Here is a 24646-nt window from a genome sequence, read left to right as displayed (position 1 = left end):
GCATCCAGGTTTTCAGAGCCCGGAGGGCACAAATGAGCAATACTGGTGCTGAACAGCCTCCACTGGTCCCTCACATACCCCTGCCCAGGGCAGCTGGATGTCTTCCTGTCTCCCCTTGCCCCCACTTTTTTTTGCTTTTGGGGTTTTTTTTGTTTTAACCTTCAGTGCCAGCCTTCAGTATCACTTTGTTAGATGATCAAACTAACAGTTTTGTACCCTTCCCCGGGCTGCTCCTTGCATTTGGGCAGATCAGTCCTATACTACCTCATAACTGCATTATTGTCTTCCCTCAAATGTCAAGTTTCTCTTTTACCAGGATGTTAGTAGACTTCCCTTCCTGTGCACCCTCCTCCAGCTTGAGAGCAGTTAGAAAGCCACAGTGAGTCATATTTCCTTGCTACACCACCTGCACCTGTCTGTGCCCAGGTCTCCCCCCCCCCCTCCCCTCCCCTCCTTTCCCCCCTCCCCCCACCTTCCTTCCCTATAAGGCTGTTAGCATGGGGTTAGCATAGAGATACTACCTCAGGATAAGAGAGCCATTGCATATGCATTTTCAAGGACTGTCCTGTTTAAACCCTCTCTGTGAAGGGAAGTGCTCATACACTTACCTCAGTGCAAATGCTTGGTTAATGTTTCAATTAAATTTAATTAAAATGGTCAATGTTAAATTAAAGCGGTTAATGTTTCAATTAAAGGTGATTTGCCTGTATCATGTGGCTGTGTTTACACCCTTGCATTGCAAGGTTGTCTTTTACAACACCTTCACGTCTAGCTACCACACCTCTGCTTCCTGGATAATCACTAAGCGGCAGTTGCTTTATTGTCCTGCGTACACAAGAGGAATGCATTTACACGCAACTCTTCAGGTGCAGGCGGCACTAAGGTGCAGAATTTGACCATCATGCAGGATTTGAGCAAACCATTTGGCCCCATCCCTAGCAAACCCTTTATTCTTTGAATATTCCCAAGGGCACAATATCTCTCTACCTAATGAAGAGCAATCCTTTCCCCTTCTCGAGTTACCAAAAGCAGGATTAGGACTTCCTGAGGCACCAAATTACCCTCAGCCCTGGCCCTTCCAGAAAGATAACAATTCTGAAAGCCCAGGTTTAGCCTAGTCCTCGTCTTGCTGGGTGACCAAAAATAATCTAAAGTGCAAAAAATAGACTGCTTCTGCAACCCAGAAGAGTTTTGCTTATTGCTGTAGAATAACACTCAAACACTGAACAACTTTTGGCTTTCCCTTGGGCCGAAATCCATGAGCCTGCCCAGAGCTCATCACAATCCTGCAGATTCCAAGAGGACTAAAATCTCCACCTTTTTGCCCAGCATTGAAAGGGCATCCAGTTTCTTCATGCATTATATTGGCCATGTGACTGCCTGTCTCATCTGAAATGGTGTGCAGTAAAAGGGAAGGAAGAGGCACTTCTTGTAAGCAAGTATTTCATGGTGTTGAGAACTTGGAGTAGCAACAGACAAGCTTGTATTTGGAAGTGGAGTCTCCATCTCAGTTGAGCCAAGTAAGTGCCACTTCTTTTACTACTAAAAATGTATTAAAAGTTGGGGATGGAGGTGGGGCAAAGGGATTATGTGAGCTGGCAGCATAACGAGACTTTTTTTCTGCTTCTTGGCGTCTCTGGAGCATGCATGCTCTCTGCATTCACAGAGAGCAGTGGAAGAAGAGATATACCAAGTGGTCTGGAGGCTTGTAATAAGGACTGGACTCGACCTTGGAGTGCTTCCCCTCAGGAAGCAGTTAGCATGTTTTTGAGCAAGGGGGAACTCGTCTTGCTTAGTGTGATTTAGTCATACGTTTTAACCACAGTATCCTGTTTCAAGCAGGCGGCATCTTACAGCTTGTGAGAGAAAAGTCAGTTTGGGAATGTGTGTGTTGGGGGGTCTTTTGGACTGCCAACCAAACGGCTATATTATCAGCCTATCAAACCACACCACAGTATTTCCTGTTGGCCTCTTCCCAGTATCAGTGAGCAGAAAATAAACACCCTGTTCTCTCATCTTCTGAGGTGTGTGTTTTCATTCCTCATGCTTTTATCGACCCATTTCTTAACTGATTTCTTTTTGGATGCATCTCTGTTTCTGCTGTGATCCACAATTTTGAGCTGGAGTCACCTGCAAAGGGTATGAATAATTAAATTTAATTCAAACCCAGTGGGGCCAGAATTCTTAGCCTTCCTGAAGTCTCAACAGGTTGTCCAGAGAGGCTGTGGAGTCTCCTTCCCTGGAGATATTCAAAACCTGCCTAGATGCGAGCCTAGGAAGTATGCTCTAGAGGACCCTGCTTGAGCGGGGGGGGGGGGGTTGGGTTGGGCTAGATGATCTCCAGAGGTCCCTTCCAACCTCAACCATTTTTCAATTCTGTAATTCTGTAAATGTGCCAAAGAGGCCTTTTCTTTCCCTGCAGAAAGTCCAACCGGGGGGGGGGGGGGGGGGCACGGCGGCGGCAGACACAACACACACACACACTAGGGGAATCTAGTCTGTAATGGGTGACTTTCTAGATCTCCCTGATAAGACAGCTGGATTTCAACAGTTCCCACTGAAATGTCAGAAGAAAGAGCACCGCAGAAATCACAAAAGCCTGATAATAAAGCATATAAAACTTTATTTAGGCACTTACTACAGACATTTGAAACACAGGTACCACCTACTTGAGAAAAGAGATACTTGTTATAGAGAAGAGATGCAAATATATCCCTGGCTGAAGTGAATCACTTCTGGTCCAGTGAAGAGCTAATCACCTACTCTAGAAAATTACCACTAAGAAAAGCTTCTAAAAAATTAAAACTATACAATGTTCCTGCTGTGCCTGGGATGGGATCCCTAAGCAGTAAAGCATTACTTCTGTAGACAGTAATGTAATATGACCAGACAGGCTATTTTCAAAGCTCAGTAAGGCTGAAGTTCGGATTTAATTTTTCAAAACTAAGCGGCTTGGATGTTTTGATGTAAGGGATAGAGGAGTAGGAGCTCTAACTACTCCTGCTTAGCTGAGGGATGAGGAAAAACTCTCATGGAAAAAAACTCTTGTGGAAAAAACTCTTGTGGCAACTCTTGCGAATAAGAAATATCAAAAATTGTTCTTACAATTAATGAAACTAGATAAACAGGAAAAAGGTTCAACAGTATTAAATGTCTAACAAAACTTCCACATGGTGTTAACTGAAGAGCACCTTGAGGAAGTGGAGGGAATGATAGATCTACAGGGACTGGATGCTTCTGTGATGCTTTAGATGTTGACCCATGGTGTTGAAATTATGCTGGTATGTGTTCTCTCCTGCTCTTCTTTAGCCCTCTGCTGTCTCACTTCCCCAGCACCTGAAAGAGTAGTATTTGTTTTAAAATTTTGTTAACATTTAATGCAGTTTTGCCTAGGTTTCTGTTAACTGTGAATGTATTGGACAATTGTTTGTGTTATTTTGGGTACATTATCTTAAAATTTCTCCCTCCTCCTTTTGTTTTCCCCTTTTCACACTTTTGAGTTTTGAGATCCTCCCTTTAGGTCCCTTACCGAACCTGACTTTTCTCCAGATTTTTGTGCTCTGCCACTTGAAACAGCCAGCAGAAGATTTCTGATACAACCTGAGGTGCTCTGGAGCGGACAGGTGCAAAGGCAATTTGGCGATGCGCTGCCAATGAGTTAGCCACTGGAAGCATTGACTTAGTCAGTGGAAACATGAACAGCTGAACTGACAGGGCTCTCTGTGGGGTTACAGAAGGATGTGAAGTCAAACAGTTGCTCCCTGCACTCGCCTCTTATGTTCCCAGGGACTGAAGGGTGTGTTCCCTGCCTCAGAAGAGAAGCAGCCTGATACTCATGAGTATATTGAAGGCGATGCTTTTTGCCAGCAGGACTCTCAAACCCAATGCAGTCATGAACAGCATGTTCACTTTCTCCATTTTGATACCTGCTTTAAAAAAGAAGGAAAAGAGGGAAGAGATTGTGGTCTTGGTGTGGGCAGAAAAAGAAAAATCCACAAGTCATAGACAGACGAGGGAAGCAGGAACAAAGGAAAAGGTAACAGAGGAATGTGGCCAGTGCAGGGAAGAGAGGAGATGTCTGACTGACTAGGATTTTACTTTCCTTTGCATATCTCATGGAAAACTGTCATCTGTTTGACCACTTAACCTGAAACAGCAGGTACGTATTTGCAGTTCTAACACTTCTGTACCAAAGAAAACATGCTTTCTTGCATCGCTATTGAATCCGCAACGAAGTAACTTAGCTCCACTGTTCCTTTCAGCAACTAACCTTTTGAAGAGGTGTCTGTAACGTTGCAAGCATTCACTGTTACCAGTTCTTCAGATTTCTTTTCTGCTGTATGATTAAAAAAAAGACACTATAAAATATAAGTTATATAAAACAAGAATTACACAAAGTATATGTATGACCCCCCCCTCCTTCCCCAGCAATGCAGTATTGGAGAATCAGATGGGAGATCATTAATCCTGAGTTTAATTTGAAGGGAAAAACTAGCTTCCTACTCATGACTGCAGTGAAAAACAAACAAACAAAAAATCTGGGACTATTGAGTTTTGTTTTCTCAGCCTTTTTAAATGATCTTTATCACAGAAAAATTTATCCATTAGAAATAAAAAAAAAAACAAAAAGGTTTTTGGGCAGGGGAGGGGAAGCATATTTACTTTTTCATTTTTGTTTTCATAAAAGCTATTTCAGGCTTTCTTCCTGCAGGCGTGTGTACTTCTGCGCCTAGAAATGTTTTGCCTTAGATAAGGCTAGAGTCACAAATACTGGGGGGAGGCGAGGTGTTGAAGAAAACTCCAGGTGCTTAAATAGTTGAATTAAGATCATCTATGTTAGGTGCTTTTTAATATCTCTTGGCACCACCTAATTAGGGGCCTAAATACCTTTTTGACTGCTCTTACTCGTTACTGCTGCATGCTCAAAGGGGACACTTCCTAGCATGCGCAGGAAAAATGTTGGGAGATGCACCTCCCAGCAACAGGTCGTGTTTGGACTACAACGCAGTACCTGGAAGGGTTGTGCTGGCTGCAGTCTTGTTGCCCTTGTGCATAGCCTTGCAGGTCACCGCTGTATCTGGTTCCACCACAACTACCTTCATAGTACTGTACATCCCCTCTGATGTGACAAGAGGTGCCTTCAGGTCATATACAGTGCTGCCCTTGGGTACATCAAGGCTGACATTCTTAGAGTAGAAAGTCTGTGCCAAACAAGCCACGTTCACTTTGCCACTGTACTGTTTGTGTTTCCTTGATTTAAGCGCAATGACTTCCAGGGCAGAATCGTCTTGGTTCTCTGAAAAAGAAGCATCACATGGGGATGACTTCATTTGCTGCTCTCTTTTCTGAGAGCCAAATCACCTACAGGTCAGAGACAGTCCAGACAGTTGAATGTCTTTCTGCCACTATTTCTTCCTGTTCCCCAAACAGCAGACCAAAGACAGTCTGCCTAAACAGAGGAGTTCAGTGCTGTTCCACATACCCCATGCATCCTGTCTTACTTCTCACTTTTCCTTCAGAAAGGAACAGGTCTCCTTGTAGATCCTTAGGGCATCTCAGGCAGTACTAGGTGCATATACTTTCAGAGAAACCTACCCCTGTCATTAATGTGGAAAACTAGGCAAAAAACAATCAAAAGAAATCTCTGGAATGTTTGTCCCCGATTTTCTGGGTTTCCTGATATGTTCATATCCCCCCCCCCCCCCGGAGGTTTGGCTGCTGGAACTCAGGGCTGAGCACTGGCTGGCAAGGCGCCTGCCCTGCCAACTGTGGGATCCTCCCTGGCTCCTGGCTAGGATGTATTTCTATTGCGTGCAGAAGGCAGTTCATATAGTTATACAAACGGCTATACTTCTTTTCCCCCTTAGTCTTACAAAGGCACAGAATTGGCTATATATTCCATTCTCTTATGGGTCTTGGTTTTCTCAATGAAAAGTTTATGTGGAATGAATCCAATAATTCCTTAGCTATTCCTCAACTGAATCCTTAGGAGTAGATGTCTCAGGTACGGTGCAGTGACTATTAATGGATTTTTTCTATGTCTTTTGTGTTTGGGAAACCTCAAGAGGTTCAATGAATACGGTATGTCTGTTCTTAGCTGCTTTAAATGCCACTGAACATATTCCACAGAAATATAAAAATAGCACCAAAAGAGACAGACTATCAGAATGCTGGAAATATGGAAAATCTAGTCATGTCTTTGGAAGAACTAGCAGTTTCTAAAACCTACTTTTCTGCAAAAGGTTCTTCTTTTTCCTTGTTTCCTGTAGAACAGGAGTTATGACACAGCAATTGCTAATATAACATGAATCTCAAATTCAGAATAAGCTTATTTTAAAAAGCATACAGGACAATTTTTGTGGGGAACCAGAACCTCGAGTGAGAGTTTCTGGGTTCTTCTGAAAAGGCAATATCGTTACTCAGTCTTTCATCCACCCACCTGTCTTTGGTTGGCTGATTTTTCTTGAAGGCCCTGGTGTTCATGGCGGAAGACTTTACCTCTTCTGCTGATAACTGCCAAGTTTATACTGGCCCAGATTGAGGTTGGGCTGATGGAAGCTTGTAGTATTTTCTGGACTTACATTAGCGGAGAGGAATGAGCCTTTTTCAGAATGGTAACTTTGGATTCCCTGTTCCCACAGGATTGGGGTGGGATTCATTTGCCCCAAAACAGATATGTAGTGGCGTATAAGATGTCCTGCAGATTGGGAGACAGCTATATGGGGCTGGCAGATGTGAGCCAGCATCTGAGAGAGCCCCATGCCTGTCTGGAGTAGGGTGTAAATAGGGGTGTAAAAAGCCACTGGACATCAGCATCTGGAAGCCAAGGGGAGTGCTGAAAGCAGTGTTTGTGTGCCTGTGTGTTGGAGGGGAGGGGCTAGTATGCAGCTGGGTGTTTTAGGACTATAGAAATCAACCCAACAAACTCACCCACTGCCCTAACTTTCATGCTCCCACACAAAAGCTTAGGCAGATGGTCCATACTTATAAAGAGCACCTTCAGAAGAGTGACATTTCTAAACGTAAAGGGTCTGTCTCAGATTTTGCTCACATTTCAAGCAGTTGCTAAGAAAATCTGTATGTCTTGCCTTTCTGTAGGAACTATTTTCTCCTGAAACCCTTTACATCTACATTTTTCCTTTCCACAAACCTTAGTGCTACAGAGTCAAAATTTCAAATGGAAGAAAGCAAACTACTTTAACCTCATCCTAGAGCTAGGCTAAGATGCCATCTTGACTGGGCATAAACAATATGGTGTTAAATTTTTTAGTGCATACTGCCGGGGGTATGAAGAAATCATGACGTATGCAGCTAGGAAACTAGCCCTGTTCCTCCTGTGAAGCTTTGTTAAGTAGATATGAGCTGAGGACTCAAAATGAAGACCTGCTTGGAGCATGCATGCTCCAGAGACGCCAAGAAGCAGAAAAAAAGTCTCGTTATGCTGCCAGCTCACATAATCCCTTTGCCCCACCTCCATCCCCAACTTTTAATACATTTTTAGTAGTAAAAGAAGTGGCACTTACTTGGCTCAACTGAGATGGAGACTCCACTTCCAAATACAAGCTTGTCTGTTGCTACTCCAAGTTCTCAACACCATGAAATACTTGCTTACAAGAAGTGCCTCTTCCTTCCCTTTTACTGCACACCATTTCAGATGAGACAGGCAGTCACATGGCCAATATAATGCATGAAGAAACTGGATGCCCTTTCAATGCTGGGCAAAAAGGTGGAGATTTTAGTCCTCTTGGAATCTGCAGGATTGTGATGAGCTCTGGGCAGGCTCATGGATTTCGGCCCAAGGGAAAGCCAAAAGTTGTTCAGTGTTTGAGTGTTATTCTACAGCAATAAGCAAAACTCTTCTGGGTTGCAGAAGCAGTCTATTTTTTGCACTTTAGATTATTTTTGGTCACCCAGCAAGACGAGGACTAGGCTAAACCTGGGCTTTCAGAATTGTTATCTTTCTGGAAGGGCCAGGGCTGAGGGTAATTTGGTGCCTCAGGAAGTCCTAATCCTGCTTTTGGTAACTCGAGAAGGGGAAAGGATTGCTCTTCATTAGGTAGAGAGATATTGTGCCCTTGGGAATATTCAAAGAATAAAGGGTTTGCTAGGGATGGGGCCAAATGGTTTGCTCAAATCCTGCATGATGGTCAAATTCTGCACCTTAGTGCCGCCTGCACCTGAAGAGTTGCGTGTAAATGCATTCCTCTTGTGTACGCAGGACAATAAAGCAACTGCCGCTTAGTGATTATCCAGGAAGCAGAGGTGTGGTAGCTAGACGTGAAGGTGTTGTAAAAGACAACCTTGCAATGCAAGGGTGTAAACACAGCCACATGATACAGGCAAATCACCTTTAATTGAAACATTAACCGCTTTAATTTAACATTGACCATTTTAATTAAATTTAATTGAAACATTAACCAAGCATTTGCACTGAGGTAAGTGTATGAGCACTTCCCTTCACAGAGAGGGTTTAAACAGGACAGTCCTTGAAAATGCATATGCAATGGCTCTCTTATCCTGAGGTAGTATCTCTATGCTAACCCCATGCTAACAGCCTTATAGGGAAGGAAGGTGGGGGGAGGGGGGAAAGGAGGGGAGGGGAGGGGGGGGGGAGACCTGGGCACAGACAGGTGCAGGTGGTGTAGCAAGGAAATATGACTCACTGTGGCTTTCTAACTGCTCTCAAGCTGGAGGAGGGTGCACAGGAAGGGAAGTCTACTAACATCCTGGTAAAAGAGAAACTTGACATTTGAGGGAAGACAATAATGCAGTTATGAGGTAGTATAGGACTGATCTGCCCAAATGCAAGGAGCAGCCCGGGGAAGGGTACAAAACTGTTAGTTTGATCATCTAACAAAGTGATACTGAAGGCTGGCACTGAAGGTTAAAACAAAAAAAACCCCAAAAGCAAAAAAAAGTGGGGGCAAGGGGAGACAGGAAGACATCCAGCTGCCCTGGGCAGGGGTATGTGAGGGACCAGTGGAGGCTGTTCAGCACCAGTATTGCTCATTTGTGCCCTCCGGGCTCTGAAAACCTGGATGCCAGGAGCTAATCTGGAATCAAAGGTGCCGATCTTGTACATATTGTTTTGAGCCCAAGGGAAAAACCCTTGCCTCATTTCAGAATTGTATGCAGAGGGCAAGGATATCTGGAGTTTTGCTCAGACCTTCAGTCCTTGCAGCTGTGCAGTCACAAGTGGTTCTCATTCTGTAGATTTACCTACAAAATTAAGCAAATCTGAGCAACTAGCTGCTATTCAAATACATTTAGGATCAATTTAAGGGCCTAAAGCTCACCCCTCCAGAGAGAAAGAGGGAGAGAGAAGGGAGATCTGGGGTGTAAACCAGTCTTTCCTTGATGTAAAACAGAGGTGCCCATTTGAGTGCATATCGGTCCTTGAACTGCAGACAGTCAGTACTTCCCTGGGGTGCTGGAGAAACAGCTTTTAAGTCCCCCGTGTGCCTGAGGGATGATCCAAACCAGCCACTCCAAAGTCAGGGCAGAGGGACCCAGCCATGGGGCTAGAGACATTAGGTGTATGCTTGCCTTGGAGGTACAGGCCAGCAACACAGAGAGGGCTGTGGCTCCTGAGCTGCAGCAGGCTCATCCCTAGAGATCCATCACAGTTAGCACTTGTGGGGTACTGCGGCATGTGAACTGATGGAGACACACTCGTCACTGAGCCTTTCCTGGAGCTGTTCCACTTTACAGGTAGTGAGTGGTACAGTACAGTCAGAAAGGGCAAGAGGAGGACTGTACAGTGGTTAGGCACCTACCGGCAACATGACTGCGCTTCCACAGCATGCGTGTTGGTGGGATGGGTGTTGAATGAGCGTCATATTAAAAAAAAAAAAAAGTTGCCTCATACACCTACTGGCCTGGCATAGATAAATCATCCCGTTGCTTGAATCATGATCAGTATCAAATTTGTTCCTGAAGATGCAGTTGTCTGTGGGAAGAAGAGGCTGTGAGGAAGTGGACCACGTTGCATCTTTAAACTCTTCAGGGAGTCAGTTTGTGTAGGGTGGTTCAGTCCCTTTCAACCACTGTGATACCTAGTCCACTCAGTGATGAACACTCGTACAAAAACATTTCTGTCTTCATTTCAGTGCCAGGTGACACCCCTTCTTTCATGTCTTATGAAAGCTGGATTTTGTCTTCCTCTTCCTCTCTGCTCTTTTACTGCTGAGCAATCAAACCACAGAGTAGTTGCTGTAAATTGAAAATAGCCTGGCTTTTCTGATAGATGTAATAACACTCCTAGCTTATTCAAACTTGTCCATACCTTGTGACAATGAATGTGGAACAATTTATGTTGTCAGAGCCATTTTCACTTCAAGGACTTGATTCCAGATTTATAAAATTGTAGAGAATTAAGGTGGGAATTTTTTTTAACAGTGTCTAGGGACCAGCTGTCCCAAATGCACTGTCCGTTTAGTTTTGTCTTACATTCATCAGGACTTTTCTGGACCTCAAATTATTTATATTTCAAATATTTTCATGCCGTATCCAAATGAGTCTGTGATACATTAATTCTTCAGAGGTTACTTTTGCTTGGTGCAATTGCCTCTTGTTTGTGTGGATGTGTTAATTTTGGGGGGCTGGGGGGGGAGGGGAATGGGGGAGGAGGGTCACAGAATCACCAAACCACAGAAGAGTATAGGTTGGAAGGGACCTCTGGAGATCATCTCGTCCAACCCCACTGCTCAAAGCAGGGTCATCTAGAGCAGGTTGCTCAGGACCTCGTCCAGTCAGGTTTTGGATATCTCCAAGGATGCAGTCTCCACAGCCTCTCTAGGCAACCTATCCCAGTGTTTGAACATATTGACTATAAAAAGGTTTCTTCTTGTGTTTAAGTTGAATTTCTTGTATTTCAAATTGTGCCCATTGCTTCTTGTCCTGTCACTGGATACCACGGAGAAGAATTTGGCTCCACCTTCTTTACTCCCCTCCGTCAGGTATTTATACACATTGATAAGATTGCCCCGAGCCTTCTCTTCTCCAGGTTAAACACTCCCAGTTCTCTCAGCCTCTCCTCGTATGACAGGTGCCTGAATTCCTTAATCATCTTTGTTGCCCTTCCCTGGACTTGTGCCAGGATGCCCATGTCTCTCTTGTCCTGGGGAGCCCAGAACTGAATACAGCACTCCAGATGTGGCCTCAGCAGTGCTGAGCAAAGGGGAAGGATTACCTCCCTTGACCTACTTGCAAAGTTCTTCCTGATGCAGCACAGGATGCTCTTGACTTTCTTTGCCACAAAGGCACATTGCTGATTCATGTTACACTTGCTTGTCCACCAGGTCCTTTTCTGCAAAGCTGCGTTCCAGTCAGTCAGCTCCCAGCCCTTCCTGGTGCATGGGGTTATTCCTCCTCACATGCAGGACTTTGCTGAACTTCATGAGGTTCCTGTTGGCCCATTTCTCCAACCTGTTGAGGTCCCGGAGAGTAGCAGCGCAACCGTCTGGTGTACCAGTCACTCCTCCCAGTTCTGTGTTGTCTGCAAACTTGCTGAGGATGCGCTCTGTCCTATCATCCAGGTCATAATAAAATTGTTTCATATTGTATTGGTACTGTATTGGCCCCAGTAGCAAACCCTGGAACATACCGCTAGTCACTGGTCTCCAGTTCAACCTTGCTAAAGTCAAGTTGGAACAACATCCACCGCTCTCTTTTCATCCACCAAGCCAGTTGTCTCATTGTAGGGGGCTATCAGGTTAGTTAAGCACAGTTTCTCCCTCCCATTTCCACCCAAGGCTGGCAGGAAAGAACAGACTGAGGTTCAACTAACAGCAGCTCTGGACATGTAGCAGGAGCTAGCAGCTGGGGCATCCCCACTGCCCCAAGGGGAAAACATGAGCCCTTGACAATAAGTGGGGAAAGTGGACACAGGAAGGAGTGCTCTGGGCCTTGGGCAAGGGAAAGATTTGTCATTTCCACCAGGGCAGGAGAGAGGCTAAGGTTGGGGTGCTCAGGTGACAGGGACATGGTGGGCAAGTGTAGCACCTGTGGGAATGAGACCTGCATTCAAAGCAGCATATCATCCTCAGTACAGAGCATATTTCTCCTGGGGTTACCTGTGTGTATCATCTGGGAAGTCATCATTTGTCAGGTATTTGTGTTTTGGCAAATTCACTCCCACCTCCAAAGACAATTTCCAGTGAGTGAAGAGTGAAGCCTTGCAAACCCATCTCTCACAATGTGTTTGTCTTACCCAGCTCAGGGCCTCCGTCCTGCCAATTGTCCGCCAGAACCTGCAAGAGTCAGCAAGGAATGCTGACTCTGGGTGCAGCTGGACCCCTGCACAGCGTGTCTGAGTCTCTGGGCCATGCAGGCCAAGGGGAGGTGGAGCTCAGCACCCAGTGGGGAAGGAAGGAGGGCAGATGTGGAGTTGCCTGTAAAAAGTGAAGCGCTGCCTGAGAAGGGATCAGAGAACTTCCGCAGCTCCCTGGCCCAGCCACTCCTCTGGAGCATACCCTTGGATCCCCATCTCCTGCTGGACTTGCTCTATAGCACTACACGGTGAGCACTTCACAGTCGGGCACTGCAGGGCGCTGCTCACTGCCACATGGTGGTCTGGGCAGGGACAGCTCTGATGGTTGGTGGGGGCGGGGGGTCCTGGGTTTGTGTACTGCCCCGCTCCATGCTTGTGCCTGGGAATCTGAGCTGGGTAGAGGGGCATAGCCCTTTCCTAGCTGCCCAGTGCCAGGCAGGGCTTAGGGGGCAGGTGCTGGAGATGGCAGATGGGACTTGGGTCAGCCTAGTCCCAGAGCCAAGCCCTAGTCCAGCAGCATCTCTTGCTTCATGGGCAGATCAGCCAGTGTCTCTGAAACAGCCCCTCTGAGACATGAATGCAGCTCTCCCTGGCCTTAAGATAAGGCCACAACATGGTGATCCCTATAGAAGGGGGTCATGAGCCCTTCACCCAGCTGTCTGACCATGAGCACTCTGTGGTCCTGCCTATGGATTTCTTGCTTTCCTGCCCAACCAGAAGGGTTCAGTAGGTGCTCTTGGTTTGAACACATTTTCTAGGAGAACTGACACTGTCCTGGAGCAAGGAACAGTGGCAAGGAGCAACAGTTCCAGAGCAAGGCTGCTCAAGGAACGGTGGTCCTAGGGTGACAAGTGAGTGCTCAGGCCCCTGCAAAGCTGCCTAGCCTGACTGTGGTGCTTATATTTGGCTACCGTAGGGGGGGTGGGGGAGCAGGTGTGTGTGTGATTTGATGCTATGTGGCTGGGCCAAGATGTTCGATTGTATTTCTAAACATGGCTCATGGTCAGCTTGTTGTCCACCAGCACTCCCAGGTCCTTCTCTGTAGAGCTACTTTCCAGCAGGTCAACCCCCAGCCTGTCCTGGTGCATGGGGTTATTCCTCCCCACGTGCACGACCCTGCACTTGCCTTTGTTGAACTTCGGGAGGTTCCTCTCCGCCCAGCTCTCCAGCCTGTCCGGGTCCCTTTGAAAGGCAGCACAGCCTTCTGGTGTGTCAGCCACTCCCCCCCCCAGTTTAGTATCATCAGCAGACTTGATGAGGGTGCACTCTGGGCCTTCCTCCAGGTGACTGAGGAATACACTGAACAAGACTGGACCCAGGACTGACCCCTGGGGGACACCGCTAGCTACAGGCCTCCAACTTGACTCTGCGCCATTCACCACAACCCTCGGAGCTCGGCCATCCAGCCAGTTCTCCATCCGCCTCACTCTCCACTCATCCAACCCACACTTCCCGAGGTCACCTATGAAGATGTGATGGGAGACAGTGTCAAAAGCCTTGCAGAAGTCCAGGGAGACAACATCCACTGCTCTCCCCTCATCTACCCAGCCTGTCATTCCATCATGGAAGGCTATCAGATTGGCCAAGCATGATTTCCTTTTGGTGAAGCCATGCTGACTACTCCTGATCACCTTCTTGTCCTCCACATGCTTAGTGAGGACCTCCAGGAGGAGCTGTTCCATCACCTTTCCAGGGATGGAGGGGAGGCTGACAGGCCTGGAGTTTCCTGGCTCCTCCTTCTTGCCCTTTTGGAAGACTGGCGTGACATTGGCTTTCTTCCAGTCCTCAGGCCCCTCTCCTGTTCTCCAAGACCTTTCAAATATGATGGAGAGTGGCCTAGCAATAACATCTGCCAGCTCCCTCTGCACTCATAAATGAACAAATCAGAACTGGTGCAATTGACTGAGAGATTTGATGACTTTCTCCATAGGAGTGGATGCCATCATCTCCATGTGGGAAAGGCTACCTGGAAAGACATGAGCAGACAAGAGGGTTGGGGGGTAAATGGTCCAACTCCTTCCCACAGGCAGAAGTTAGGCGGGTGATGAAGCCAAGGAGACTGTCACATACCTCCGCCAGCTCCAATCTCAGTGTGAAAAGGAAAGATCTGCAAATACTCATACCACACAAGTATTCCCAGATGCCAGAAATTACTCGCATGCTTTTGCATTGCCCTCCAACCAAGAACCAAAGCAGGTGGAAACAATGGCTGGAGCCAGTGCCAACACCACAGCTAATAAATCTCTCTGCATGGCCAGTGTTAGGTTATCTAACCTGGAAGAAGTGTTAGGTTATTTACCTGGAGGAAGGGACAGAATGCACCCTCAGCAAGTTTGCTGATGATCCTAAACTGGGGGGAGAGGCTAACACACCAGAAGACTGTGCTGCCATTCAGAGGGACCTGGACAGGCTGGAGAGATGGGCGGAGAGGAACCTCCCGAAGTTCAACAAAGGCAAGTGCAGGGTCGTGCACGTGGGGAAGAATAACCCCATGCACCAGGACAGGCTGGGGGTTGACCTGCTGGAAAGTAGCTCTGCCGAGAAGGACCTGGGAGTGCTGGTGGACAACAAGCTGACCATGAGGCAGCAGTGTGCCCTTGTGGCCAAGAAGGCCAAGGGTCTCCTGGGGTGCATTAGGCAGAGTGTTGCCAGCAGGTGGAGGGAGGTGATCCTGCCCCTCTCCTCAGCCCTGGGGAGGCCTCACCTGGAGTCCTGTGTCCAGTTCTGGGCTCCCCAGGACAAGAGAGACATGGCACTCCTGGAGAGAGTCCAGCGGAGGGCTACCAAGATGATTAGAGGGCTGGAGCACCTCTCCTATGAAGAAAGGCTGCAAGAGCTGGGCCTGTTCAGCCTGGGGAAGAGAAGATTGAGAGGCGATCTCATCAGTGCGTACAAGTATCTGAAGGGGGAGTGTCAAGAGGATGAGGCCAGCCTCTTCTCCGTGGTGCCCAGCAACAGGACAAGAGGCAACGGGCAGAAACTGAACCACAGGAAGTTCCATCTGAACCTGAGAAAAAACTTCTTCCCTGTGAGGGTGACAGAGCATTGGAGCAGGTTGCCCAGAGAGGTGGTGGAGTCTCCTTCGCTGGAGATATTCAAAACCCGTCTGGATGTGATCCTGGGCAATATGCTCTAGGTGACCCTGCTTGAGCAGGGAGGTTGGACTACATGATCTCCAGAGGTCCCTTCCAACATAAACGATTCTGTGATTCTGTGATCTATTTGAAGTCTAATCACTGTAAACACAGAGACCCAGCAAAAATACGAAGAGCAATGACAGGCAGAGGAACTTTAGTAACCTAATCAGTGAAAAAAGAGCACAGGGAATCTGCTACTCCCAGAGCTCACTCCAGGAGGACAGGTAGCTCATCATCCTTTTTAAGAAACGGAGAAACTTTCACCTGGATCCCTTGCACACAAAAGGGAATGGTAGCCTAAGGGTATTATGTGACTTATTATGGGATACCGGGCAGAGGGTTTGGAGATTTAATAGAACTTATTATGGGATGTTTTAAGACAATTGTGGCAATGTACAAGCCTTATCATGGGATGTTAAGGGATGAGAAAAAGGGCAGGATCAGGAAGAACTGAGGGGGGTACCCATGTGGGAAAGCAGATGGAAAAGGGGTTAAAAGGGGCCTGCTGCATGTACATTAAGGGGATGGTGAGTTCACTTGTCTGGCCATGCCTTATACCTGATCACCATAGTCGATTTTATCTCCATATTAAGCTCAATTTCAAACTTTTTTCCTAAGTGAGGGGTCTTCCTATTCTCTTTGTCTGTGAGTGTATAGAGGATTAAGTGCCAGCAGCTGGAGAAAAGACCGTGGATCATGAGGTCCTGGGCAACTGTGGTGCCAGCAGCTGGAAAGGGGAAACATGGGTTATATGGGCTCATGCGCTTGGGGTGCCATCAACTAGAGGTACCAGAATGAGTGCATATTGTGTGGGTATGGAGAGACCAAGGAATCTGAGAGTTGACTATTAGGGGGACCAGGAGGTCTATGCCAGCTACAGGAGAGATGGTTGAGTCTGGGGGTTGGGCTACTGGTAAGGCCATAAGTCTGAATCAGTTAAATGGCGAAGCACATATGCGTGTGTGTGTGTGCGCGCGTGTCTGTGACTGCGTGTGAGGCAACAGGGAGAGCAGGGGATCCAGGTGCCAGTTACTGCATAGACTGTATGTCAGAGGCCAGTTACTGGGAGGAACAGCAGTGTATGTATTCTGTTTGTGTGTGTAACTCTGAGTACCAGCAACTGGAATGGGGCTGCAAGCTTCATGGGCTTATATGTTCAGGTACCAGCAACTGGCAGATAGGGGGATCCAGGGGCCAGCTACTGGACAGACCTGAGTGTCCAGAGCCTGCTACTGGAGGGTCCACATTGTATATATGTATATATGCATATGTGCATATATGCATATATTTTTGACTGATGGGCTTTCATCTTCATCAGCCAGAGAGAGAAACAGGATCAAGTCACTTGTGCTGTTTGGGTTTGTGTAAGCACTGTGTTTTCTGAGTTAGTTGATCTGTGAGGTCAACCATGTGCATACTGTGTATTATGTGAGCACGCCTATTGGGAATACATGCTCAGCCACTCTACAAGCTAGTCCTGGGAATTCTAGCAATCAACTTCCATCAGCCAGATTTGGATGGGGAAAACCCAGGGGGAGGGAGGAGGAGAAGACTGCCACAGTCAGCTCTAGCAATTTGAACAGAGGAGTCCTTATGGGTCCCAAATCCCTCCAGATCTGAGAACTACTAAAAGTCAGGAGTAGACTCAGGCAGCACCAGTGCCGCAGCTGTTGCCCCAGAGCAGACAGAGACCAGCTGCAGCAGGCTGACACAGGGCCCAGCCAGAGACTCTGGTCAAGGGCTGAGCAGGAAACTGTGCATTACTCTGCCCATGCTGCTCAGGGTAGGTGGCTCTCTGGGCCACACTGAAGTTCTGAGGTGATGCTGAGCACCCACCAATCCCCCAGCCATGCCTGGGGCAGGGCTGGGTTTCCACCTCTCCTAATGTTTAACCTGAACTACGCAAGCTACCCTTTTGGCCATTATTATACTTTCTTTGATAGTTTTCTGTGCCTTTCTCAAGGTGGGGACTTTTTCCCAGGACAACTTGGCATGGCTTGTGCCTTTCAGAAACAGCTCCATCCCCACATTTCTCTCCAGCCATGTCTAGGGAAGGTGCTGGCCCCTCTCCCCCTGCACTCCCTCTGTCCCAGCACTTCTTTATGCACCATGTAGGGCAGACTGGAAAACATCCCACCATGCTACTTGCCATCTTGCCAGCTCTCTCTTCCCTTTACAAGGCTTACAAGATCAAGAACAAATCCCTCTTGTCCTTCCTCTTCCACCTGTGTGCCCTCAGAGGCAACTCCCTCCCTCTTGATAGTCCCTTCCTCACAGGTTTCTCTCACCTAAAGAGCCCCGTTGGTCCAACAGCCCTTCCCCATGTGTGCTGTCCCTCTCTCCAGCCATGTCACCACGTGCTCCTGCACAGAAGTAGGTGGTTGTGCGAGCCACTGCCAGGACATGCAGCTGCAGGGAGACCTTGTTCTTGGCTTTGTCTGCAGAGATGGTGACTTAGGCTTGGAACCTATTTTAGATCCATTCCTCCTATGACTTGTAGCTATTCCCAGGGCCATGACAGACCCAGTATCTCACAGTGTCGCAAAGCAAAAACTATCCATACAATCTCCATTGATATTGCAGGTGAGTAGGAGATACACAGAAAACATCCTCTCCTTGTGACAAGATGCCATAATCTCATCTGAGAAAAACATCTGGAAACACACAGGTATGACTTGAGGGTTGGAAGAAAGAGTCCAACCCTGTCACAGTGTCTGTAGAGAGGGTGAATGAGCCCTGGACATTGCCACATCCCACCCCAGCCCCAATCTCCCTATGCAAGGTGAAGGTGCCACAAATAGACACACCGTGAACATACACCTATATGCTAGCAATAACTCTCACACTCTTGCATTCCCCTCCGGCAGGCATCAGTGCAGGAATAAGCACTACGCAGGACTTACCTGGAGACAGTGTCAATATCACAGCAAAGAAATCTCTCTGTATGGCCAGAAGTGCTGGTGTCTCAGAACAGACAGCAGGCAGCTGCAGCAGACTGGGAGAGGGTCCACCCAGGAGGATTGGGCAGTGTTGGGATGGGCTTGTGGGTGGCTCTCCCCATGCTGCTGCAGACTAACACTGCTGCAGATCCAGCATGTGACAGAGCAGCTGTCCACCCTTGCTGTGCCCAGAGCCATGGTGGTTTTCCACTGCCCCATCAAAGATGCAACTCCTTTTAGAGTGGAGGATGGACAGGCAGTTTGGGAAGTTGGGGGCTACACAGTGAAGGAGCCATATACCCTCTTGTGGATCCTGCACCAGCTCCACAGCATCCCTGCACAGAGATGGCCTGAGGTGGAGGGCTGAAGGGTCCCTGTCTCTCCCAACCTCCTGAGATTGAAGGAGCACCAGGTTACCTTTGGGGAAAGCTGTGAATAGAGGTGAAGGCTCTGTGAGGCACTTCAGGATTGAGCTGCGCATGATTATTCATGCCTGCCATTTTACTTCTAACTGCTACTAAAATTGTCAAACTTTACTGTAAATTCAACTGCTCATGGATAGATTGGGAGCTCCAATCTCACTACTATTTCCCATAGTGAGTACAGGGGACTGTGATGCTGAAAAAGGGCCCTATCACCATAGCAGCTGTCGCAGGATGACCGACTACCTTACAGTCCTGGACTGTGTGGGTTTTGTGTGGCACAAGGGAGGGGAGGAGGGGGAGAAGGAGATTTACTGCATGATTCCACAACATATTTTAAAGATCAAAATTCACTACACAAGTTAAAATGGTACAAAGCAACAATTCTTATTAACAGAAATTTAGCTCAACTAGAATACTTATTTTCTAGTTACACTAAGTTTTATGCTAATGGTAACTACTTAGTAAACAGTAAAGCTGGCTAATTTATACTAATTGTAATTACCCAAATGAATGAACTAGGCAAGCCAATTCTGGTTGATCTTACCCACTGTTGCTTCAGCGGCCAACGTACACTCAATCCCAGGGAAGTAACTGCAGGAGGGCGTCCCCATCCCCAAGGGGTTCTGCGAGCTGGCAGACCCACAAAGAGATCCACAAAGAGCCAAAGATGGCCTCCAGGGCCAACCTATTTATACCCTTCAGGGGAAGGTGGAGGTGGAGTCACTAGGCCAGTTGCAATTCTCTTCTCACAGTTGCAGTCCTTAGCTTTTGACTCCTGCAGGGTTCAATTCTCCTCTGTCATTGTTATGACAATTGCATCCACGGTCATGTGGGGTGGGGAGGCTGAACACCCTCAGTGGCAGGCTAGCTGCCTTAAGCACTCTTCAGCACTGAAGAAAGGCATTTGAGTGACTGTGAATGACTGCTTTACTCTTGCAATGGTGAAGAAGCAACTAATTCCAGTTCACAATGATTAACACTGCCCCAGCAATGAAAGCAGGTGTTGTCTCTCAGGATTCTGGCAAGGAGGAGATAATTCTAGTCCACAATAATTAACACTGCCCCAGCAGTGAGAGGAGGCTTTGTTTTTCAAGGTCCTGATGCTTAAGCATGCCTTATTATCTCAAAGTCTTGACGTTCTCCCCTTCAGAGTGTGAGGCACAGGAATGCAGACTGCTTGTTACTGGCACCAGATGGTTGAGGGGGGAGCTGGGAGCATCCCCCCACATTCCCACCCCTTGACTTCATCGACACCTTCCATACTGTATAGTTGTGGTGAGAACACCTCTTACTTACACAGGGATATAGACAGTTGTAACAGTGTCACTTTCTAGAGTTTAAGGTATGTGGCCTATTGATTTCAGGTGTACATATTTAATTTGTAATACTGAACATTCAATAGTAACAGTAGGCATATTCAATAGATAATCCAGTACGAAATCCCACAGTACCTAGATGCTTACGGTGTGAGTCTGTGGTGTCACTTCTCCTTTGCTGATTAGGTTTAATCAGCACTCATAGGGTCACTGGAGGGCTATGGCAGCCCCACTTGGTGCACCCAGGGTTCCTAAATTCTTGGGGAGCACCCCAGAGCAAACCCCTCTTCTATGGTCTGCACCATCCTGAGTCCCATGCTTGCCTGTGTGGCACCTATCAGCAGCCCTTCCACTATTTGTGCAATTCCTCCCTCCATTGGTGTCATTGTGTGTTGTCTGGCACAGAAGTAGGTAGCTGTGTCGGTGGCTGTCAGGGCATGCAGCTGCAGGGAGACCTTGTTCTTGGCTTTGTCTGCAGAAATAGTGACTCGGCCTTGGAAGGTCGGGGCATAGCCTGTGTTATTCCCAAAAGGATAGATCCAGCCTAGAAATTGTAGCTCTCCTCTTGGAGCCTGACGGATACAATTCCAGTCATAGCGACGGCTATCCAGAGGTGCTCCTGTTACAGTGCAGGTAAGTGGAAGTGATCCAGAGACCTTCCTCTCCTTGGGACCAGACGCCACCATATTTATGTTGGAAAGGGCACCTGGAAAGACAGTTGAGGTTTGAGGGGATATGGGAAAGCTCATGGGTGCAGTATTCATACCTGAACCAGGACTGCACCAGAACCGGCTAGGTTGTAGGCTACACAGGATCAGAAACCTTTAGCTTCCAGAGTTGTCCCTGGAGGCACTGGCTTGCCCCGGCACCACAGCCCCATATTTCTTTGTACTACCCAAAAGACTGCTGGGGCAGGAGACTCACTAGAGCAACTAGAGCAACTCTTATCTTTAAAGCTGAATACAGAGGCTTGGCAGGAGAGACATATGGAGTCCCTAGCTCCTATCAGCCCTCCTGCTGCCGCCAACAGCTGCCTCTGGACCCATATACCCGTGCACAGAGAGCAAAGGGAGCAAGCTGGGCACAGACACATAGGGAAGTGGTTTGCAAGTTGCACACAAGCCCCTGAGGAAAAAGGTGCATTGGGCTCTCTCTACCTCCCTGGAAAATAGGAATTCCTGGAATATTCCAAGGCTGCTTAGAGTGGGACTCAGCACAGCTTCTTGGGGACAGTTCTTGGCTTTGTCTGGGAATGTGCCCAGTCTAGTCCTCTCTCAGAAAAATCTCAGGAACCTCCCTCTTCTGTAGCCTCTTCTGCTGGCATTTAGAGTGGGGCAGTAGCAGGACAGGTGTGCAGGGGCAGCCAAAACCTACTCAGTCAAGCTCTCTATCCCTCTCCCCTCACCACTCTCACCTCCCAGCAGTGCTGCAAATGACAAGGCCAGGAGACAAGGCCCCATACTCTATGGGAGCATTTCCTCTTTGGGACGGCAAGGAGAAGAACTTCAAGGGAGGCAGAGAGTAGCAGAGCCCAGCTGGAAGGATCTTTGACCCTTGGCTGGCAATGCCTCTTGCTGGCTGTCCTCTTCCTTTGTGTCATCCCCCCTTTGGAGATGAAAGGCCTGAGGTGGATGGAGGGATGGAGGGATGGAGGGAGTCTCTAGCCTCTCTGGCACCATTGAACCACACCAGCAGTACTGGGAACACTACCCAAGGTACAAATCAGTCCCAATCCCTGCACAGGAGAGGCTGGGCTGAGCACACTGGGTCCGTCTCTGGTGCTCATTCACACTTCTTGTAGGGCCACAGTAAAGGTAAATGCAGAAGAATGTCGAGGAGATAGGCAGTGGAAGCTAGCCAGACCAATCCATGGGAAAAGAAGCATCTGCAGGGCATGCTGACCCATAGTCATGCGGCCAAGCCTATGCCAATGTGGTGCTACACCTGGGCTTTGAACTGAGATTCACGATGAGCTCATTATGCTTATAGCACATGTGTGTAGTCCATAAAAACTTCATATAGTGCCTCTGCCCCAGGGTTCCTTGCCATGGACCGATGCTCAGCAGTGCCAGGGACTCTCCTGCTCAATTATTGCCTTGATCAGGAAATCATTGGGAAGCCTCACTTAGACGCAGAGATAATAAACACTCAATATTGACCATAGTGTGACTTGTGTTTGTATAACTGTCCCTGCTGGGAGTCTGGGTGTTGCCTCTGCCTTACACAGTTCAAGGACACCCTGAAGCTGTGAAGGAACACAAGAGAGAGCTGAGGCCCTTCTGGGACTTGCCAGGCTTTGGCAGCCCTGGCTTGGCCAGCACTCCCAGAAAGAGAGGCCTCCCCTGCCCCACTCCCTCCACCCAAGCTGTACCCCTCCTTTTCCTTCTACTACACCTGCAAGAGTGTCCAGCTGTCTTTGAACCCTCTTTCCCATGGTGGTCCTGCCCGGCCCTTGCAAAGGGGAATCTGGGAACCCTGGGGTGGAAACTGGATAGGCTGGGAGAGGAGGAGAGCACAGTGTCAGATCTCTGTCCTCCAACCTCCATACATCCTGGAGGACAGCAGGAGAGGTCAAGGAAACTCTGGAAGGATATAGGTTCCAGACAGAGAATGTGGCCTTCGGAGCGAAGCACATAAAACCCACGCATGCCCATGTCCTCTCCCCAAAGCAATGATGGGATCTCACCTTTGAGGGCTACAGCAAAGGCGAAGACCAGCAGACAGAAGAGCAGCGCAGGTTTCTCCAGAGGAATTTGCATGGTGCAGGGTTGAGGGTGGCAAGGAGGAAGATTGTGGGGCTGAAGGGAGCTCAAACTTTCCTCACTTCAAATCAGCAGAGAAATGCCCTGTTCTTCCAATGTTGAAGGCTCAGACTTCCCTCCAACCCCAGGCAGACTCACAGCCTTTTCTGAGCAACTCCTTTGCAGTGAGGAGATGGATCCATACGTCACTGCTGGCCTGGGTGGGGAGGGGAAACCACATTTCCTTTTGAGTACTGCTCAGCCTGCACAGGAAGCACAGGGACCTCTGTTGTCTGTTAGGTGCTTCAGAATGCCACCAGATTGCCCAGGCCTGTAGGCTGGGGAGGGTCTGGGCATGCAGTTCTGGAAAATGGAGTCTCCATGGAGACAGAGCAAATCAGAATACAATTTCCCATTGGCCACCTTGTGCCTTGTGGCACATCTTACAGTCCCCTTTGCTGTGACCCCAAGCCCCCTTGTCCTATCAGGGCTTATCCAGTCTTATTTCAGTAAGTTCCAGAGCCCTCTGTCTGTCCTCAGGGGCCCTCAATTTTTGGAGCTCTAAACTTCATAATTCCTTTTTGGTGCACTCTGGAGCCCTCCATTTGAGTCTTTGGGGCTCTCCTAATGTCCTTGATGGGTGTTGCAGTGTGCCACACAGCCCGCTGCTTGCCCTGGCTTCCCCTGGTGGTTTTGGGTTCTTCCTTTGGTTGCACCCCAGAGCTCGTTATTTCTTCTCTTGCCAGGCAGGGAGCGCTGGCCAGGGCCGTGCCACAGTGGCGTCCCGCGGGGAGGAGGCCTGAGCACAGTCGCTCCCTGCATGGCCTCCACGAAGGCCGAAGCGGCAGCACTGCAGGCGGAACGTTACAGAGCACCATGGCCCGTGGCATGCCGGGAGATGTAGGCCACGCATCCTGGCTCCCAGCGGCCGTGTTGTGCCCCATGGCATGCTGGGAGGTGTAGTTCCACATACGGGTGCCCTTCAGGCCCACGGTGGCGGCCCAGCATGTGTCCCGTGGCAGATGCGGGCTGCTCACACGCGGAAGACCCTGTAGATTGCCGGGGGCAGCGAGGTTTCCCGTCTCTTGGGGGACCAGGCAGGGCTGTCGCTCAGGACCACCTGTCCCTGTTGGCAGTGGGGGGATGGGAGGCCGCCAGGTGCTGTGGGGACTCTCGTGGGCTGTGGGCACTGACTGGCAGAGGGGCCAGAGAGGCAGTGGCTGTGAGGGGCAGCAGTGCCCGGAGCAGGTGGTGCGGAGGTGTCCCAGTATGATGGCAGCACTAGGGAAATCCCCTGGGGAAATGAGAAGGGCAAGGTGGCTGTCCAGGGATGCTGAAGTCCCTGCATCTCGAGACTGCTCTGTTTGCCTTACAGTCCCATCAGAAGACCACTGATTGCCTTCACTGCACACCAGAGACCTTCATTCACCTTCTAGTCTTTTCAGGACCCTTCCCTTTGCCCTCTGATTCCCTTGGGACTCCTCTTTTGGCCTTCTGGTCACCTCAGGACCCCTTCATTTGTGCTTGTTGCCTGCCTGCATCCTCTGTTTGCCTTCCTGGCCCCTCTGGAACTCTCTGTCTGCATTCTGGTGTGACCCAGCACCCCTCAGTTGTCCTCTGGTTCCCCCAGGACCCTTCCCTTTGCCCTCTGATCACCTAGGCCTTCTGACCCCTATGGGACCAAATATCTCATTAGTCACGTTACCTGAATAGCCATGATCCAGCTGGACACGATGGTTGAGAGAGAGAATTGGGGCTGAAGAGTTTCAAGAAGTATCCCCCCGATATGACTTTATTGTAGGTATAGGTTGTAAACC

General features: G+C 48.6%; 2 long non-coding RNA genes and 1 pseudogene across 2 annotated transcripts; 1 reads left to right on the top strand and 2 right to left on the bottom strand.

Moving 5' to 3' along the window:
- Positions 1-454: 454 nt before the first annotated feature.
- On the top strand, positions 455-12348 carry LOC138067861 (uncharacterized). The gene is made up of 3 exons (XR_011142317.1): positions 455-1520; positions 11301-11537; positions 12216-12348. It is a non-coding gene; the product is annotated as an uncharacterized lncRNA (long non-coding RNA).
- LOC104154124 (uncharacterized) lies at positions 3343-23041 on the bottom strand (annotated as a pseudogene).
- LOC138067860 (uncharacterized) lies at positions 12302-20344 on the bottom strand. The gene is made up of 4 exons (XR_011142316.1): positions 19317-20344; positions 18312-18776; positions 14976-15122; positions 12302-12392 (listed from the first exon to the last, which is right to left on the bottom strand). It is a non-coding gene; the product is annotated as an uncharacterized lncRNA (long non-coding RNA).
- Positions 23042-24646: the final 1605 nt, after the last annotated feature.

Source organism: Struthio camelus, chromosome 7 (genome assembly GCF_040807025.1).
Source record: "Struthio camelus isolate bStrCam1 chromosome 7, bStrCam1.hap1, whole genome shotgun sequence".
Lineage (NCBI taxonomy): Eukaryota > Metazoa > Chordata > Aves > Struthioniformes > Struthionidae > Struthio > Struthio camelus.
Note: the sequence above shows the minus strand (reverse complement) of the source record. Positions and strands in the feature narration are given on the sequence as shown.